We start from the raw sequence: 21,358 nt of genomic DNA, 5'->3' as shown, positions 1-21,358 counted from the left end.
TCCAATTGTCTCATTTATCACATTTATCAGGTCACAGTCCAAAGTTAGTTCAATTAAGTCCCACAGTCAATCGTTTCATTGTTTAAAGTGATGCAACCTAGTAATGTCAGAAAAACAATTCGCTAAATACATGTTGGTACGAATATGTGACCCAACCGTTGTAATTCAAACGGGGTTGACACCGTTTGAAAGTCAATGAAATGTAGTTTTTGAAACTGTCGCTATTTTTTCAGCGCGCGATAACGGATAGGATTGGTCCCACAGTAAAGAACGACTCATTTATCTAAATTTTTAAATGAAGCGCTACCACAACGCCCAGTTTAATCGCTGATTTCCGGCAATCATTTCAAATTAAGAAGAATGTTATTTCTTGGAGTCCAATTGTCTCACTTTCACATTTGTAAGGTCACAGTCCAAAGTTAGTTCAATTAAGTCCAACAGTCAATCGTTTCATAGTTAAAAGCGATGCAACCAAGTAATATCAGAAAAATATCGCTAAATACATGTTGGTACGAATATGTGACCAAACCGTTGTAACTGAAACGGACTGACACCGTTAGAAAGTCAATGAAATGTAGTTTTTGAAACTGTCGCTATTTCTTCTGCGCGCGATAACGGATAGGATTGGTCCCACAGTAAAGAATGACTTATTAGTCCAAACTCTTAAATGAAGCGCTACCACAGCGGCCAGTGTAATCGCTGAACTCCGGCAATCATTTCAAATTAAGAAAAATGCTATTTCTTGGAGTCCACTTGTCTCACTTTCACATTTATAAGGTCACAGTCCATAATCAGTTCAATTAAGTCCCACAGTCAATCGATTCACTGTTAAAAGCCATACAACTTAGTAATACCGGAAAAATATCGCTAAATACATGTTGGTGCGAATATGTGACTCAACCGTTGTAACTCAAACGGTTTGATACAGTTAGAAAGTCAATGAAATGTAGTTTTTGAAACTGTCGCTACTTCTTCAGCGCGCGATAACGGATAGGATTGGTCCCACAGTAAAAAACGAGTTATTTATCTAAATTTTTAAATGAAGCGCTACCACAACGCCCAGTTTAATCGCTGATTTCCGGCAATCATTTTAAATTAAGAAGAATGTTATTTCTTGGAGTCCAATTGTCTCACTTTCACATTTATAATGACACAGTTCATAGTCAGTTCAATTAAGTCTCACAGTCAATCATTTCACTGTTAAAAGCCATACAACTTAGTAATACCGGAAAAATATCGCTAAATACATGTTGGTACAAATATGTGACTAAACCGTTGTAACTCAAACGGATTGATACAGTTAGAAAGTCAATGAAATGTAGTTTTTGAAACTGTCGCTATTTCTTCTGCGCGCGATAACGGCTAGGATTGGTCCCACAGTAAAGAATGACTTATTTACCTAAACTTTTAAATAAAGCGCTACCACAGCGCCCAGTGTAATCGCTAAGTTCTGGCAATCACGTCAAATTAAGAAGAATGTTATTTCTTGGAGTCCAATTGTCTCATTTATCACATTTATCAGGTCACAGTCCAAAGTTAGTTCAATTTAGTCCCACAGTCAATCGTTTCATTGTTTAAAGTGATGCAACCTAGTAATGTCAGAAAAACAATTCGCTAAATACATGTTGGTACGAATATGTGACCCAACCGTTGTAATTCAAACGGGGTTGACACCGTTTGAAAGTCAATGAAATGTAGTTTTTGAAACTGTCGCTACTTCTTCAGCGCGCGATAACGGATAGGATTGGTCCCACAGTAAAAAACGAGTTATTTATCTAAATTTTTAAATGAAGCGCTACCACAACGCCCAGTTTAATCGCTGATTTCCGGCAATCATTTTAAATTAAGAAGAATGTTATTTCTTGGAGTCCAATTGTCTCACTTTCACATTTATAATGACACAGTTCATAGTCAGTTCAATTAAGTCTCACAGTCAATCATTTCACTGTTAAAAGCCATACAACTTAGTAATACCGGAAAAATATCGCTAAATACATGTTGGTACAAATATGTGACTAAACCGTTGTAACTCAAACGGATTGATACAGTTAGAAAGTCAATGAAATGTAGTTTTTGAAACTGTCGCTATTTCTTCTGCGCGCGATAACGGCTAGGATTGGTCCCACAGTAAAGAATGACTTATTTACCTAAACTTTTAAATAAAGCGCTACCACAGCGCCCAGTGTAATCGCTAAGTTCTGGCAATCACGTCAAATTAAGAAGAATGTTATTTCTTGGAGTCCAATTGTCTCATTTATCACATTTATCAGGTCACAGTCCAAAGTTAGTTCAATTTAGTCCCACAGTCAATCGTTTCATTGTTTAAAGTGATGCAACCTAGTAATGTCAGAAAAACAATTCGCTAAATACATGTTGGTACGAATATGTGACCCAACCGTTGTAATTCAAACGGGGTTGACACCGTTTGAAAGTCAATGAAATGTAGTTTTTGAAACTGTCGCTATTTTTTCAGCGCGCGATAACGGATAGGATTGGTCCCACAGTAAAGAACGACTTATTTATCTAAATTTTTAAATGAAGCGCTATACCAGCGCCCAATGTAATCGCTGAGTTCCGGCAATTATGTCAAATTAAAAAGAATGTTATTTCTTGGAGTCCACTTGTCTCACTTATAACATTTTTAAGATCACAGTCCATAATCAGTTCAATTAAGTCCCACAGTCAATTGTTTCACTGCTAAAAGCCATACAACCTAGTAATACCGGAAAAATAGCACGAAATACATGTTGGTTCGCATATGTGACTTTAACCGTTGTAGCTCAAACGGATTGATACTGTTAGAAAGTCAATGAAATGTAGTTTTTGAAACTGTCGCTATTTCTTCTGCGCGCAATAACGGCTAGGATTGGTCCCACAGTAAAGAATGACTTATTTACCTAAACTTTTAAATAAAGCGCTACCACGGCGCCCAGTGTAATCGCTAAGTTCTGGCAATCACGTTAAAATAAGAAGAATGTTATTTCTTGGAGTGCAATTGTCTCATTTATCACATTTATCAGGTCACAGTCCAAAGTTAGTTCAATTAAGTCCCACAGTCAATCGTTTCATTGTTTAAAGTGATGCAACCTAGTAATGTCAGAAAAACAATTCGCTAAATACATGTTGGTACGAATATGTGACCCAACCGTTGTAATTCAAACGGGGTTGACACCGTTTGAAAGTCAATGAAATGTATTTTTTGAAACTGTCGCTATTTTTTCAGCGCGCGATAACGGATAGGATTGGTCCCACAGTAAAGAACGACTTATTTATCTAAATTTTTAAATGAAGCGCTACCACAACGCCCAGTTTAATCGCTGATTTCCGGCAATCATTTCAAATTAAGAAGAATGTTATTTCTTGGAGTCCAATTGTCTCACTTTCACATTTGTAAGGTCACAGTCCAAAGTTAGTTCAATTAAGTCCAACAGTCAATCGTTTCATAGTTATTCGTTCGTTATTTGTAATGTTGGTACGAATATGTGACCAAACCGTTGTAACTGAAACGGACTGACACCGTTAGAAAGTCAATGAAATGTAGTTTTTGAAACTGTCGCTATTTCTTCTGCGCGCGATAACGGATAGGATTGGTCCCACAGTAAAGAATGACTTATTAGTCTAAACTCTTAAATGAAGCGCTACCACAGCGGCCAGTGTAATCGCTGAACTTCGGCAATCATTTCAAATTAAGAAAAATGCTATTTCTTGGAGTCCACTTGTCTCACTTTCACATTTATAAGGTCACAGTCCATAATCAGTTCAATTAAGTCCCACAGTCAATCGATTCACTGTTAAAAGCCATACAACTTAGTAATACCGGAAAAATATCGCTAAATACATGTTGGTGCAAATATGTGACTCAACCGTTGTAACTCAAACGGATTGATACAGTTAGAAGTTCAATGCAATGTGGTTTTTGAAACTGTCGCTACTTCTTCAGCGCGCGATAACGGATAGGATTGGTCCCACAGTAAAAAACGAGTTATTTATCTAAATTTTTAAATGAAGCGCTACCACAACGCCCAGTTTAATCGCTGATTTCCGGCAATCATTTCAAATTAAGAAGAATGTTATTTCTTGGAGTCCAAATGTCTCACTTTCACATTTATAATGACACAGTTCATAGTCAGTTCAATTAAGTCTCACAGTCAATCATTTCACTGTTAAAAGCCATACAACTTAGTAATACCGGAAAAATATCGCTAAATACATGTTGGTACGAATATGTGACTAAACCGTTGTAACTCAAACGGATTGATACAGTTAGAAAGTCAATGAATTGTAGTTTTTGAAACTGTCGCTATTTCTTCAGCGCGCGATAACGGAGAGGATTGGTCCAACAGTAAAGAACAACTTATTTATCTAAATTTTCAAATGAAGCGCTACCACAACGCCCACTTTAATCGCTGATTTCCGGCAATCATTTCAAATTAAGAAGAAGGTTATCTCTTGGAGTCCAATTTTCTCACTTTCACGTTTATAAAGTCACAGTCCATAATCAGTTCAATTAAGTCCCACAGTCTATCGTTTCACTGTTAAAAGCCATACAACCTAGTAATATCAGAAAAGTATCGCTAAATACATGTTGGTACGAATATGTGACCCAACCGTTGTAACTCACACGGATTGACACCGTTAGAAAGTCAATGAAATGTAGTTTTTGAAACTGTCGCTATTTCTTCAGCGCACGATAACGGCAAGGATTGGTCCCACAGTAAAGAATGACAGATTTATCTAAATTCTTAAATGAAGCGCTACCACAGCGCCCAGTGTAATCGCTAAGTTCTGGCAATCACGTTAAAATAAGAAGAATGTTATTTCTTGGAGTGCAATTGTCTCATTTATCACATTTATCAGGTCACAGTCCAAAGTTAGTTCAATTAAGTCCCACAGTCAATCGTTTCATTGTTTAAAGTGATGCAACCTAGTAATGTCAGAAAAACAATTCGCTAAATACATGTTGGTACGAATATGTGACCCAACCGTTGTAATTCAAACGGGGTTGACACCGTTTGAAAGTCAATGAAATGTAGTTTTTGAAACTGTCGCTATTTTTTCAGCGCGCGATAACGGATAGGATTGGTCCCACAGTAAAGAACGACTTATTTATCTAAATTTTTAAATGAAGCGCTACCACAACGCCCAGTTTAATCGCTGATTTCCGGCAATCATTTCAAATTAACAAGAATGTTATTTCTTGGAGTCCAATTGTCTCACTTTCACATTTGTAAGGTCACAGTCCAAAGTTAGTTCAATTAAGTCCAACAGTCAATCGTTTCATAGTTAAAAGCGATGCAACCTAATAATATCAGAAAAATATCGCTAAATACATGTTGGTACGAATATGTGACCAAACCGTTGTAACTGAAACGGACTGACACCGTTAGAAAGTCAATGAAATGTAGTTTTTGAAACTGTCGCTATTTCTTCTGCGCACGATAACGGATAGGATTGGTCCCACAGTAAAGAATGACTTATTAGTCTAAACTCTTAAATGAAGCGCTACCACAGCGGCCAGTGTAATCGCTGAACTCCGGCAATCATTTCAAATTAAGAAAAATGCTATTTCTTGGAGTCCACTTGTCTCACTTTCACATTTATAAGGTCACAGTCCATAATCAGTTCAATTAAGTCCCACAGTCAATCGATTCACTGTTAAAAGCCATACAACTTAGTAATACCGGAAAAATATCGCTAAATACATGTTGGTGCGAATATGTGACTCAACCGTTGTAACTCAAACGGATTGATACAGTTAGAAAGTCAATGAAATGTGGTTTTTGAAACTGTCGCTACTTCTTCAGCGCGCGATAACGGATAGGATTGGTCCCACAGTAAAAAACGAGTTATTTATCTAAATTTTTAAATGAAGCGCTACCACAACGCCCAGTTTAATCGCTGATTTCCGGCAATCATTTCAAATTAAGAAGAATGTTATTTCTTGGAGTCCACTTGTCTCACTTTCACATTTATAATGACACAGTTCATAGTCAGTTCAATTAAGTCTCACAGTCAATCATTTCACTGTTAAAAGCCATACAACTTAGTAATACCGGAAAAATATCGCTAAATACATGTTGGTACGAATATGTGACTAAACCGTTGTAACTCAAACGGATTGATACAGTTAGAAAGTCAATGAAATGTAGTTTTTGAAACTGTCGCTATTTCTTCAGCGCACGATAACGGCAAGGATTGGTCCCACAGTAAAGAATGACAGATTTATCTAAATTCTTAAATGAAGCGCTACCACAGCGCCCAGTGTAATCGCTAAGTTCTGGCAATCACGTTAAAATAAGAAGAATGTTATTTCTTGGAGTGCAATTGTCTCATTTATCACATTTATCAGGTCACAGTCCAAAGTTAGTTCAATTAAGTCCCACAGTCAATCGTTTCATTGTTTAAAGTGATGCAACCTAGTAATGTCAGAAAAACAATTCGCTAAATACATGTTGGTACGAATATGTGACCCAACCGTTGTAATTCAAACGGGGTTGACACCGTTTGAAAGTCAATGAAATGTAGTTTTTGAAACTGTCGCTATTTTTTCAGCGCGCGATAACGGATAGGATTGGTCCCACAGTAAAGAACGACTTATTTATCTAAATTTTTAAATGAAGCGCTACCACAACGCCCAGTTTAATCGCTGATTTCCGGCAATCATTTCAAATTAAGAAGAATGTTATTTCTTGGAGTCCAATTGTCTCACTTTCACATTTGTAAGGTCACAGTCCAAAGTTAGTTCAATTAAGTCCAACAGTCAATCGTTTCATAGTTAAAAGCGATGCAACCTAATAATATCAGAAAAATATCGCTAAATACATGTTGGTACGAATATGTGACCAAACCGTTGTAACTGAAACGGACTGACACCGTTAGAAAGTCAATGAAATGTAGTTTTTGAAACTGTCGCTATTTCTTCTGCGCACGATAACGGATAGGATTGGTCCCACAGTAAAGAATGACTTATTAGTCTAAACTCTTAAATGAAGCGCTACCACAGCGGCCAGTGTAATCGCTGAACTCCGGCAATCATTTCAAATTAAGAAAAATGCTATTTCTTGGAGTCCACTTGTCTCACTTTCACATTTATAAGGTCACAGTCCATAATCAGTTCAATTAAGTCCCACAGTCAATCGATTCACTGTTAAAAGCCATACAACTTAGTAATACCGGAAAAATATCGCTAAATACATGTTGGTGCGAATATGTGACTCAACCGTTGTAACTCAAACGGATTGATACAGTTAGAAAGTCAATGAAATGTGGTTTTTGAAACTGTCGCTACTTCTTCAGCGCGCGATAACGGATAGGATTGGTCCCACAGTAAAAAACGAGTTATTTATCTAAATTTTTAAATGAAGCGCTACCACAACGCCCAGTTTAATCGCTGATTTCCGGCAATCATTTCAAATAAAGAAGAATGTTATTTCTTGGAGTCCACTTGTCTCACTTTCACATTTATAATGACACAGTTCATAGTCAGTTCAATTAAGTCTCACAGTCAATCATTTCACTGTTAAAAGCCATACAACTTAGTAATACCGGAAAAATATCGCTAAATACATGTTGGTACGAATATGTGACTAAACCGTTGTAACTCAAACGGATTGATACAGTTAGAAAGTCAATGAAATGTAGTTTTTGAAACTGTCGCTATTTCTTCTGCGCGCGATAACGGCTAGGATTGGTCCCACAGTAAAGAATGACTTATTTACCTAAACTTTTAAATAAAGCGCTACCACAGCGCCCAGTGTAATCGCTAAGTTCTGGCAATCACGTCAAATTAAGAAGGATGTTATTTCTTGGAGTCCAATTGTCTCATTTATCACATTTATCAGGTCACAGTCCAAAGTTAGTTCAATTAAGTCCCACAGTCAATCGTTTCATTGTTTAAAGTGATGCAACCTAGTAATGTCAGAAAAACAATTCGCTAAATACATGTTGGTACGAATATGTGACCCAACCGTTGTAATTCAAACGGGGTTGACACCGTTTGAAAGTCAATGAAATGTAGTTTTTGAAACTGTCGCTATTTTTTCAGCGCGCGATAACGGATAGGATTGGTCCCACAGTAAAAAACGACTTATTTATCTAAATTTTTAAATGAAGCGCTACCACAACGCCCAGTTTAATCGCTGATTTCCGGCAATCATTTCAAATTAAGAAGAATGTTATTTCTTGGAGTCCAATTGTCTCACTTTCACATTTGTAAGGTCACAGTCCAAAGTTAGTTCAATTAAGTCCAACAGTCAATCGTTTCATAGTTAAAAGCGATGCAACCTAGTAATATCAGAAAAATATCGCTAAATACATGTTGGTACGAATATGTGACCAAACCGTTGTAACTGAAACGGACTGACACCGTTAGAAAGTCAATGAAATGTAGTTTTTGAAACTGTCGCTATTTCTTCTGTGTGCGATAACGGATAGGATTGGTCCCACAGTAAAGAATGACTTATTAGTCTAAACTCTTAAATGAAGCGCTACCACAGCGGCCAGTGTAATCGCTCAACTTCGGCAATCATTTCAAATTAAGAAAAATGCTATTTCTTGGAGTCCACTTGTCTCACTTTCACATTTATAAGGTCACAGTCCATAATCAGTTCAATTAAGTCCCACAGTCAATCGATTCACTGTTAAAAGCCATACAACTTAGTAATACCGGAAAAATATCGCTAAATACATGTTGGTGCGAATATGTGACTCAACCGTTGTAACTCAAACGGATTGATACAGTTAGAAAGTCAATGAAATGTGGTTTTTGAAACTGTCGCTACTTCTTCAGCGCGCGATAACGGATAGGATTGGTCCCATAGTAAAAAACGAGTTATTTATCTAAATTTTTAAATGAAGCGCTACCACAACGCCCAGTTTAATCGCTGATTTCCGGCAATCATTTCAAATTAAGAAGAATGTTATTTCTTGGAGTCCAAATGTCTCACTTTCACATTTATAATGACACAGTTCATAGTCAGTTCAATTAAGTCTCACAGTCAATCATTTCACTGTTAAAAGCCATACAACTTAGTAATACCGGAAAAATATCGCTAAATACATGTTGGTACGAATATGTGGCTAAACCGTTGTAACTCAAACGGATTGATACAGTTAGAAAGTCAATGAATTGTAGTTTTTGAAACTGTCGCTATTTCTTCAGCGCGCGAAAACGGAGAGGATTGGTCCAACAGTAAAGAACAACTTATTTATCTAAATTTTCAAATGAAGCGCTACCACAACGCCCACTTTAATCGCCGATTTCCGGCAATCATTTCAAATTAAGAAGAAGGTTATCTCTTGGAGTCCAATTGTCTCACTTTCACGTTTATAAAGTCACAGTCCATAATCAGTTCAATTAAGTCCCACAGTCTATCGTTTCAATGTTAAAAGCCATACAACCTAGTAATATCAGAAAAATATCGCTAAATACATGTTGGTACGAATATGTGACCCAACCGTTGTAACTCACACGGATTGACACCGTTAGAAAGTCAATGAAATGTAGTTTTTGAAACAGTCGCTATTTCTTCAGCGCACGATAACGGCAAGGATTGGTCCCACAGTAAAGAATGACAGATTTATCTAAATTCTTAAATGAAGCGCTATACCAGCGCCCAGTGTAATCGCTAAGTTCCGGCAATCGCGTCAAATTAAGAAGAATGTTATTTCTTGGAGTCCAATTGTCTCATTTATCACATTTATCAGGTCACAGTCCAAAGTTAGTTCAGTTAAGACCCACAGTCAATCGTTTCACTGTTAAAAGCCATACAACCAAGTAATATCAGAAAAATATCGCTAAATACATGTTGGTACGAATATGTGACCCAATCGTTGTAACTCAAACGGATTGACACCGTTAGAAAGTCAATGAAATGTAGTTTTTGAAACTGTCGCTATTTCTTCCCACAGTAAAGAATGACTTATTTGTCTAAACTCTTAAATTAAGCGCTACCACAGCGGCCAGTGTAATCGCTGAGCTCCGGCAATCATTTCAAATTAAGAAAAATGCTATTTCTTGGAGTCCACTTGTCTCACTTATAACATTTATAAGATCACAGTCCAAAATCAGTTCAATTAAGTACCACAGTCAATCGTTTCAAGGTTAAAAGCGATGCAACCTAGTAATATCAGAAAAACAATTTGCTAAATACATGTTGGTACGAATATGTGACCCAACCGTTGTAACTCAAACGTGTTGACACCGTTAGAAAGTCAATGAAACGTAGTTTTTGAGACTGTCGCTATTTCTTCAGCGCGCGCTAACTGCTAGGATTGATCCCACAGTAAAAAAATGACTTTCTTTAGCTTAATTCTTAAATGAAGCGCTACAACAGCGCCCAGTGTAATCGCTGAGGTTCCGCATTCATGTCAAATTAAGAAGAATGTTATTTCTTGGAGTCCAATTGTCTCCTTTATCACATTTATCAGGTGACAGTCCATAATCAGTTCAATTAAGTACCACAGTCAATCGTACATGTTGGTACGAATATGTGACTCAACCGTTGTAACTCCACCGGATTGACACCGTTAGAAAGTCAATGAAATGTAGTTTTTGAAACTGTCGCTATTTCTGCAGCGCGCGATAACGGATAGGATTGGTCCCACAGTAAAGAACGACTTATTTATCTAAATTTTTAAATGAAGCGCTACCACAACGCCCACTTTAATCGCTGATTTCCGGCAATCCTTTCAAATTAAGAAGAATGTTATTTCTTGGAGTCCAATTGTCTCACTTTCACATTTATAGGGTCACAGTCCATAATCAGTTCAATTAAGTCCCACAGTCAATCGTTTCACTGTTAAAAGCCATACAACCTAGTAATATCAGAAAAATATCGCTAAATACATGTTGGTACGAATATGTGACCCAACCGTTGTAACTCAAACGGATTGACACCGTTAGAAAGTCAATGAAATGTAGTTTTTGAAACTGTCGCTATTTCTTCAGCGCGCAATAACGGATAGGATTGGTCCCACAGTAAAGAACGACTTATTTATCTAAATTTTTAAATGAAGCGCTACCACAAAGCCCAGTTTAATCGCTGATTTCCGGCAATTATTTCAAAGTAAGAAGAATGTTATTTCTTGGAGTCCAATTGTCTCACTTTCACATTTATAAGGTCACAGTCCAAAGTTAGTTCAATTAAGTCCAACAGTCAATTGTTTCATAGTTAAAAGCGATGCAACCTAGTAATATCGGAAAATTATCGCTAAATACATGTTGGTACGAATATGTGACTAAACCTTGTAACTCAAACGGATTGATACAGTTAGAAAGTCAATGAAATGTAGTTTTTGAAACTGTCGCTATTTCTTCAGCGCGCGATAACGGAGAGGATTGGTCCAACAGTAAAGAACAACTTATTTATCTAAATTTTTAAATGAAGCGCTACCACAACGCCCAGTTTAATCGCTGATTTCCGGCAATCATTTGAAAGTAAGAAGAATGTTATTTCTTGGAGTCCAATTGTCTCACTTTCACATTTATAAGGTCACAGTCCAAAGTTAGTTCAATTAAGTCCAACAGTCAATTGTTTCATAGTTAAAAGCGATGCAACCTAGTAATATCGGCAAATTATCGCTAAATACATGTTGGTACGAATATGTGACCCAACCGTTGTAACTCAAACGGATTGACACCGTTAGAAAGTCAATGAAATGTAGTTTTTGAAACTGTCGCTATTTCTTCAGCGCGCGATAACGGATAAGATTGGTCCCACAGTAAAGAACGACTGATTTATCTAAATTTTTAAATGAAGCGCTACCACAACGCCTACTTTAATCGCTGATTTCCGGCAATCATTTCAAATTAGGAAGAATGTTATTTCTTGGAGTCCAATTGTCTCACTTTCACATTTATAAGGTCACAGTCCATAATCAGTTCAATTAAGTCCCACAGTCAATCGTTTTACTGTTAAAAGCCATACAACTTAGTAATACCGGAAAAATATCGCTAAATACATGTTGGTGCGAATATGTGACTCAACCGTTGTAACTCAAACGGATTGATACAGTTAGAAAGTCAATGAAATGTGGTTTTTGAAGCTGTCGCTACTTCTTCAGCGCGCGATAACGGATAGGATTGGTCCCACATTAAAGAACGAGTTATTTATCTAAATTTTTAAATGAAGCGCTACCACAACGCCCAGTTTAATCGCTGATTTCCGGCAATCATTTCAAATTAAGAAGAATGTTATTTCTTGGAGTCCAATTGTCTCACTTTCACATTTATAATGTCACAGTTCATAGTCAGTTCAATTAAGTCTCACAGTCAATCATTTCACTGTTAAAAGCCATACAACTTAGTAATACCGGAAAAATATCGCTAAATACATGTTGGTACGAATATGTGACTAAACCGTTGTAACTCAAACGGATTGATACAGTTAGAAAGTCAATGAAATGTAGTTTTTGAAACTGTCGCTATTTCTTTAGCGCGCGATAACGGAGAGGATTGGTCCAACCGTAAAGAACAACTTATTTATCTAAATTTTTAAATGAAGCGCTACCACAATGCCCAGTTTAATCGCTGATTTCCGGCAATCATTTCAAATTAAGAAGAATGTTATTTCTTGGAGTACAATTGTCTCACCTTCACATTTATAAGGTGACAGTCCATAATCAGTTCAATTAAGTCTCACAGTCAATCGTTTCACTGTTAAAAGCCATACAACTTAGTAATACCGGAAAAATATCGCTAAATACATGTTGGTACGAATATGTGACTCAACCGTTGTAACTCAAACAAATTGATACAGTTAGAAAGTCAATGAAATGTAGTTTTTGAAACTGTCGCTACTTCTTCAGCGCGCGATAACGGATAGGATTGGTCCCACAGTAAAGAACGAGTTATTTATCTAAACTTTTAAATGAAGCGGTACCACAACGCCCAGCTTAATCGCTGATTTCCGGCAATCATTTCAAATTAAGAAGAATGTTATTTCTTGGAGTCCAATTGTCTCACCTTCACATTTATAAGGTCACAGTCCATAATCAGTTCAATTAAGTCTCACAGTCAATCGTTTCACTGTTAAAAGCCATACAACTTAGTAATACCGGAAAAATATCGCTAAATACATGTTGGTACGAATATGTGACTTAACCGTTGTAACTCAAGCGGAATGATACAGTTAGAAAGTCAATGAAATATAGTTTTTGAAACTGTCGCTACTTCTTCAGCGCGCGATAACGGATAGGATTGGTCCCACAGTAAAGAACGAGTTATTTATCTAAATTTTTAAATGAAGCGCTACCACAACGCCCAGTTTAATCGCTGATTTCCGGCAATCATTTCAAATTAAGAAGAATGTTATTTCTTGGAGTCCAATTGTCTCACTTTTACATTTATAAGGTCACAGTTCATAGTCAGTTCAATTAAGTCTCACAGTCAATCATTTCACTGTTAAAAGCCATACAACTTAGTAATACCGGAAAAATATCGCTAAATACATGTTGGTACGAATATGTGACTAAACCGTTGTAACTCAAACGGATTGATACAGTTAGAAAGTCAATGAAATGTAGTTTTTGAAACTGTCGCTATTTCTTTAGCGCGCGATAACGGAGAGGATTGGTCCAACAGTAAAGAACAACTTATTTATCTAAATTTTTATATGAAGCGCTACCACAATGCCCAGTTTAATCGCTGATTTCCGGCAATCATTTCAAATTAAGAAGAATGTTATTTCTTGGAGTACAATTGTCTCACCTTCACATTTATAAGGTGACAGTCCATAATCAGTTCAATTAAGTCTCACAGTCAATCGTTTCACTGTTAAAAGCCATACAACTTAGTAATACCGGAAAAATATCGCTAAATACATGTTGGTACGAATATGTGACTCAACCGTTGTAACTCAAACAAATTGATACAGTTAGAAAGTCAATGAAATGTAGTTTTTGAAACTGTCGCTACTTCTTCAGCGCGCGATAACGGATAGGATTGGTCCCACAGTAAAGAACGAGTTATTTATCTAAACTTTTAAATGAAGCGGTACCACAACGCCCAGCTTAATCGCTGATTTCCGGCAATCATTTCAAATTAAGAAGAATGTTATTTCTTGGAGTCCAATTGTCTCACCTTCACATTTATAAGGTCACAGTCCATAATCAGTTCAATTAAGTCTCACAGTCAATCGTTTCACTGTTAAAAGCCATACAACTTAGTAATACCGGAAAAATATCGCTAAATACATGTTGGTACGAATATGTGACTTAACCGTTGTAACTCAAGCGGATTGATACAGTTAGAAAGTCAATGAAATGTAGTTTTTGAAACTGTCGCTACTTCTTCAGCGCGCGATAACGGATAGGATTGGTCCCACAGTAAAGAACGAGTTATTTATCTAAATTTTTAAATGAAGCGCTACCACAACGCCCAGTTTAATCGCTGATTTCCGGCAATCATTTCAAATTAAGAAGAATGTTATTTCTTGGAGTCCAATTGTCTCACTTTCACATTTATAATGTCACAGTTCATAGTCAGTTCAATTAAGTCTAACAGTCAATCATTTCACTGTTAAAAGCCATACAACTTAGTAATATTTTTAACATGTTTCGACTTTACCAAAGTCATCTTCAGAATATTATACAAAAGTTGATACATACACTCTTTATACAAAAATTTTTTCGAAAGTTATTTAAATATTTCCCAAAAGAAAAAGTCAATCAACTTGTCAATAAGATGTGTAAAGAAATCAATGTGTGCCTCGTTTTTAAGTCATGTAAAATTAAAGATTATTTTTCTTGCAAGGACCGAGTTCCTGAATCTTTTAAATCTGGACTTGTGTATAAATTTGTTTGTGCTAGTTGTAATGCTAGCTATGTGGGTGAAACACCAGACACATTTCTAGTAGAGTTAAAGAACATTTGAAAACTGATAAAAACTCACAAATATTTAAGCATATGCAGTCAAATCTTAACTGTAAATTACTATGTAACGAAAATTGTTTTTCTATTTTGGATCATGCAGACACTGATTGGCAGAGGAAACTCAAAGAGGGTATGCATATTTCTTGGTTGAAACTAGACCTCAATAAACAAATTAAGCATTGCATCATCAATTTATCCGTTTAATTTTATGTTTTGTATTGGCCGCTTGTTCAGTATCGTTTTTGTTACTTAGATATTGATTTAGCATGTGTAAATTCATTTAATAAAATTAAAAAATTGTACTTTTGGGAAATATTTAATTGTCTTAAACAAATTGTGTATATAAATTTTATTTAACTAACTTTTGTTACTTTATCTAATATTAATTTGTCAACATGGATTAGCTTGTGTATAATTCATATAAAATTGTACTTTTGGGAAATATTTAAATAACTTTCGAAAAAATTTTTGTATAAAGAGTGTATGTATCAACTTTTGTATAATATTCTGAAGATGACTTTGGTAAAGTCGAAACATGTTAAAAATAAAACGTGTCGTAATTTTTATGAAAATACTTTGCAATCTTGTGTTGCTACGAAGTTTTGGAAACTTAGTAATACCGAAAAAGTATCGCTAAATACATGTTGGTACGAATATGTGACTAAACCTTGTAACTCAAACGGATTGATACAGTTAGAAAGTCAATGAAATGTAGTTTTTGAAACTGTCGCTATTTCTTCAGCGCGCGATAACGGAGAGGATTGGTCCAACAGTAAAGAACAACTTATTTATCTAAATTTTTAAATGAAGCGCTACCACAACGCCCAGTTTAATCGCTGATTTCCGGCAATCATTTCAAAGTAAGAAGAATGTTATTTCTTGGAGTCCAATTGTCTCACTTTCACATTTATAAGGTCACAGTCCAAAGTTAGTTCAATTAAGTCCAACAGTCAATTGTTTCATAGTTAAAAGCGATGCAACCTAGTAATATCTGCAAATTATCGCTAAATACATGTTGGTACGAATATGTGACCCAACCGTTGTAACTCAAACGGATTGACACCGTTAGAAAGTCAATGAAATGTAGTTTTTGAAACTGTCGCTATTTCTTCAGCGCGCGATAACGGATAAGATTGGTCCCACAGTAAAGAACGACTGATTTATCTAAATTTTTAAATGAAGCGCTACCACAACGCCCACTTTAATCGCTGATTTCCGGCAATCATTTCAAATTAAGAAGAATGTTATTTCTTGGAGTCCAATTGTCTCACTTTCACATTTATAAGGTCACAGTCCATAATCAGTTCAATTAAGTCCCACAGTCAATCGTTTTACTGTTAAAAGCCATACAACTTAGTAATACCGGAAAAATATCGCTAAATACATGTTGGTGCGAATATGTGACTCAACCGTTGTAACTCAAACGGATTGATACAGTTAGAAAGTCAATGAAATGTGGTTTTTGAAGCTGTCGCTACTTCTTCAGCGCGCGATAACGGATAGGATTGGTCCCACATTAAAGAACGAGTTATTTATCTAAATTTTTAAATGAAGCGCTACCACAACGCCCAGTTTAATCGCTGATTTCCGGCAATCATTTCAAATTAAGAAGAATGTTATTTCTTGGAGTCCAATTGTCTCACTTTCACATTTATAATGTCACAGTTCATAGTCAGTTCAATTAAGTCTCACAGTCAATCATTTCACTGTTAAAAGCCATACAACTTAGTAATACCGGAAAAATATCGCTAAATACATGTTGGTACGAATATGTGACTAAACCGTTGTAACTCAAACGGATTGATACAGTTAGAAAGTCAATGAAATGTAGTTTTTGAAACTGTCGCTATTTCTTTAGCGCGCGATAACGGAGAGGATTGGTCCAACAGTAAAGAACAACTTATTTATCTAAATTTTTAAATGAAGCGCTACCACAATGCCCAGTTTAATCGCTGATTTCCGGCAATCATTTCAAATTAAGAAGAATGTTATTTCTTGGAGTACAATTGTCTCACCTTCACATTTATAAGGTCACAGTCCATAATCAGTTCAATTAAGTCTCACAGTCAATCGTTTCACTGTTAAAAGCCATACAACTTAGTAATACCGAAAAAGTATCGCTAAATACATGTTGGTACGAATATGTGACTAAACCTTGTAACTCAAACGGATTGATACAGTTAGAAAGTCAATGAAATGTAGTTTTTGAAACTGTCGCTATTTCTTCAGCGCGCGATAACGGAGAGGATTGGTCCAACAGTAAAGAACAACTTATTTATCTAAATTTTTAAATGAAGCGCTACCACAACGCCCAGTTTAATCGCTGATTTCCGGCAATCATTTCAAAGTAAGAAGAATGTTATTTCTTGGAGTCCAATTGTCTCACTTTCACATTTATAAGGTCACAGTCCAAAGTTAGTTCAATTAAGTCCAACAGTCAATTGTTTCATAGTTAAAAGCGATGCAACCTAGTAATATCTGCAAATTATCGCTAAATACATGTTGGTACGAATATGTGACCCAACCGTTGTAACTCAAACGGATTGACACCGTTAGAAAGTCAATGAAATGTAGTTTTTGAAACTGTCGCTATTTCTTCAGCGCGCGATAACGGATAAGATTGGTCCCACAGTAAAGAACGACTGATTTATCTAAATTTTTAAATGAAGCGCTACCACAACGCCCACTTTAATCGCTGATTTCCGGCAATCATTTCAAATTAAGAAGAATGTTATTTCTTGGAGTCCAATTGTCTCACTTTCACATTTATAAGGTCACAGTCCATAATCAGTTCAATTAAGTCCCACAGTCAATCGTTTTACTGTTAAAAGCCATACAACTTAGTAATACCAGAAAAATATCGCTAAATACATGTTGGTGCGAATATGTGACTCAACCGTTGTAACTCAAACGGATTGATACTGTTAGAAAGTCAATGAAATGTGGTTTTTGAAGCTGTCGCTACTTCTTCAGCGCGCGATAACGGATAGGATTGGTCCCACATTAAAGAACGAGTTATTTATCTAAATTTTTAAATGAAGCGCTACCACAACGCCCAGTTTAATCGCTGATTTCCGGCAATCATTTCAAATTAAGAAGAATGTTATTTCTTGGAGTCCAATTGTCTCACTTTCACATTTATAATGTCACAGTTCATAGTCAGTTCAATTAAGTCTCACAGTCAATCATTTCACTGTTAAAAGCCATACAACTTAGTAATACCGGAAAAATATCGCTAAATACATGTTGGTACGAATATGTGACTAAACCGTTGTAACTCAAACGGATTGATACAGTTAGAAAGTCAATGAAATGTAGTTTTTGAAACTGTCGCTATTTCTTTAGCGCGCGATAACGGAGAGGATTGGTCCAACAGTAAAGAACAACTTATTTATCTAAATTTTTAAATGAAGCGCTACCACAATGCCCAGTTTAATCGCTGATTTCCGGCAATCATTTCAAATTAAGAAGAATTTTATTTCTTGGAGTACAATTGTCTCACCTTCACATTTATAAGGTCACAGTCCATAATCAGTTCAATTAAGTCTCACAGTCAATCTTTCACTGTTAAAAGCCATACAACTTAGTAATACCGGAAAAATATCGCTAAATACATGTTGGTACGAATATGTGACTCAACCGTTGTAACTCAAACAAATTGATACAGTTAGAAAGTCAATGAAATGTAGTTTTTGAAACTGTCGCTACTTCTTCAGCGCGCGATAACGGATAGGATTGGTCCCACAGTAAAGAACGAGTTATTTATCTAAACTTTTAAATGAAGCGGTACCACAACGCCCAGCTTAATCGCTGATTTCCGGCAATCATTTCAAATTAAGAAGAATGTTATTTCTTGGAGTCCAATTGTCTCACCTTCACATTTATAAGGTCACAGTCCATAATCAGTTCAATTAAGTCTCACAGTCAATCGTTTCACTGTTAAAAGCCATACAACTTAGTAATACCGGAAAAATATCGCTAAATACATGTTGGTACGAATATGTGACTAAACCGTTGTAACTCAAACGGATTGATACAGTTAGAAAGTCAATGAAATGTAGTTTTTGAAACTGTCGCTATTTCTTTAGCGCGCGATAACGGAGAGGATTGGTCCAACAGTAAAGAACAACTTATTTATCTAAATTTTTAAATGAAGCGCTACCACAATGCCCAGTTTAATCGCTGATTTCCGGCAATCATTTCAAATTAAGAAGAATTTTATTTCTTGGAGTACAATTGTCTCACCTTCACATTTATAAGGTCACAGTCCATAATCAGTTCAATTAAGTCTCACAGTCAATCTTTCACTGTTAAAAGCCATACAACTTAGTAATACCGGAAAAATATCGCTAAATACATGTTGGTACGAATATGTGACTCAACCGTTGTAACTCAAACAAATTGATACAGTTAGAAAGTCAATGAAATGTAGTTTTTGAAACTGTCGCTACTTCTTCAGCGCGCGATAACGGATAGGATTGGTCCCACAGTAAAGAACGAGTTATTTATCTAAACTTTTAAATGAAGCGGTACCACAACGCCCAGCTTAATCGCTGATTTCCGGCAATCATTTCAAATTAAGAAGAATGTTATTTCTTGGAGTCCAATTGTCTCACCTTCACATTTATAAGGTCACAGTCCATAATCAGTTCAATTAAGTCTCACAGTCAATCGTTTCACTGTTAAAAGCCATACAACTTAGTAATACCGGAAAAATATCGCTAAATACATGTTGGTACGAATATGTGACTTAACCGTTGTAACTCAAGCGGATTGATACAGTTAGAAAGTCAATGAAATGTAGTTTTTATAACTGTCGCTACTTCTTCAGCGCGCGATAACGGATAGGATTGGTCCCACAGTAAAGAACGAGTTATTTATCTAAATTTTTGAATGAAGCGCTACCACAACGCCCAGTTTAATCGCTGATTTCCGGCAATCATTTCAAATTAAGAAGAATGTTATTTCTTGGAGTCCAATTGTCTCACTTTTACATTTATAAGGTCACAGTCCATAATCAGTTCAATTAAGTCTCACAGTCAATCGTTTCACTGTTAAAAGCCATACAACTTAGTAATACCGGAAAAATATCGCTAAATACATGTTGGTAAGAATATGTGACTCAACCGTTGTAACTCAAACGGATTGATACAGTTAGAAAGTCAATGAAATGTAGTTTTTGAAACTGTCGCTATTTCTTCAGCGCGCGAAAACGGATAGGATTGGTCCCACAGTAAAGAACGACGTATTTATCTAAATATTTAAATGAAGCGCTACCACAACGCCCACTTTAATCGCTGATTTCCGGCAATCATTTCAAATTAAGAAGAAGGTTATCTCTTGGAGTCCACTTGTCTCACTTAAAACATTTATAAGATCACAGTCCAAAATCAGTTCAATTAAGTACCACAGTCAATCGTTTCACGGTTAAAAGCGATGCAACCTAGTAATATCAGAAAAACAATTCGCTAAATACATGTTGGTACGAATATGTGACCCAACCGTTGTAACTCAAACGGACTGACACCGTTAGAAAGTCAATGAAATGTAGTTTTTGAGACTGTCGCTATTTCTTCAGAGCGCGCTAACGGCTAGGATTGGTCCCACAGTAAAAAAATGAGTTTCTTTAGCTTAATTCTTAAATGAAGCGTTACAACAGCGCCCAGTGTAATCGCTGAGGTTCCGCAATCATGTCAAATTAAGAAGAATGTTATTTCTTGGAGTCCAATAGTCTCCTTTATCACATTTATCAGGTGACAGTCCATAATCAGTTCAATTAAGTACCACAGTCAATCGTTTCACTGTTAAAAGCCATACAACCTAGTAGTACCGGAAAAATATCACGAAATACATGTTGGTACGAATATGTGACTCAACCGTTGTAACTCCACCAGATTGATACTGTTAGAAAGTCAATGAAATATTTTTTTTGAAACTGTCGCTATTTCTTCAGCGCGCGATAACGGCAAGGATTGGTCCCACAGTAAAGAATGACAGATTTATCTAAATTCTTAAATGAAGCGCTATACCAGCGCCAAATGTCATCGCTGAGTTCCGGCAATACTAGTCAATCGTTTCATTGTTAAAAGCGATGCGACCTAGTAATATCAAAAAAATATAGCTAAATATATGTTGGTACGAATATGTGACCCAACCGTTGTAACTCAAACGGACTGACACTGTTAGAAAGACAATGAAATGTAGTTTTTGAAACTATCGCTATTTCTTCAGCGCGCGATAACGGCTAGGATTGGTCCCGCAGTATAAAATGCCTTTTTTATCTTAATTTTTAATTGAAGCGCTACCACAGCGTCCAGTGCAATCGCTGAGTTTCGGCAATCATTTCAAATTAAGAAGAATGCTATTTCTTGGAGTCCACTTGTCTCACTTATAACATTTATAAGATCACAGTCCAAAATCAGTTCAATTAAGTACCACAGTCAATCGTTTCACGGTTAAAAGCGATGCAACCTAGTAATATCAGAAA

This window comes from Hydractinia symbiolongicarpus, chromosome 7 (genome assembly GCF_029227915.1).
Source record: "Hydractinia symbiolongicarpus strain clone_291-10 chromosome 7, HSymV2.1, whole genome shotgun sequence".
In the NCBI taxonomy this organism is placed as follows: Eukaryota; Metazoa; Cnidaria; class Hydrozoa; order Anthoathecata; family Hydractiniidae; genus Hydractinia; species Hydractinia symbiolongicarpus.
Note: the sequence above shows the minus strand (reverse complement) of the source record.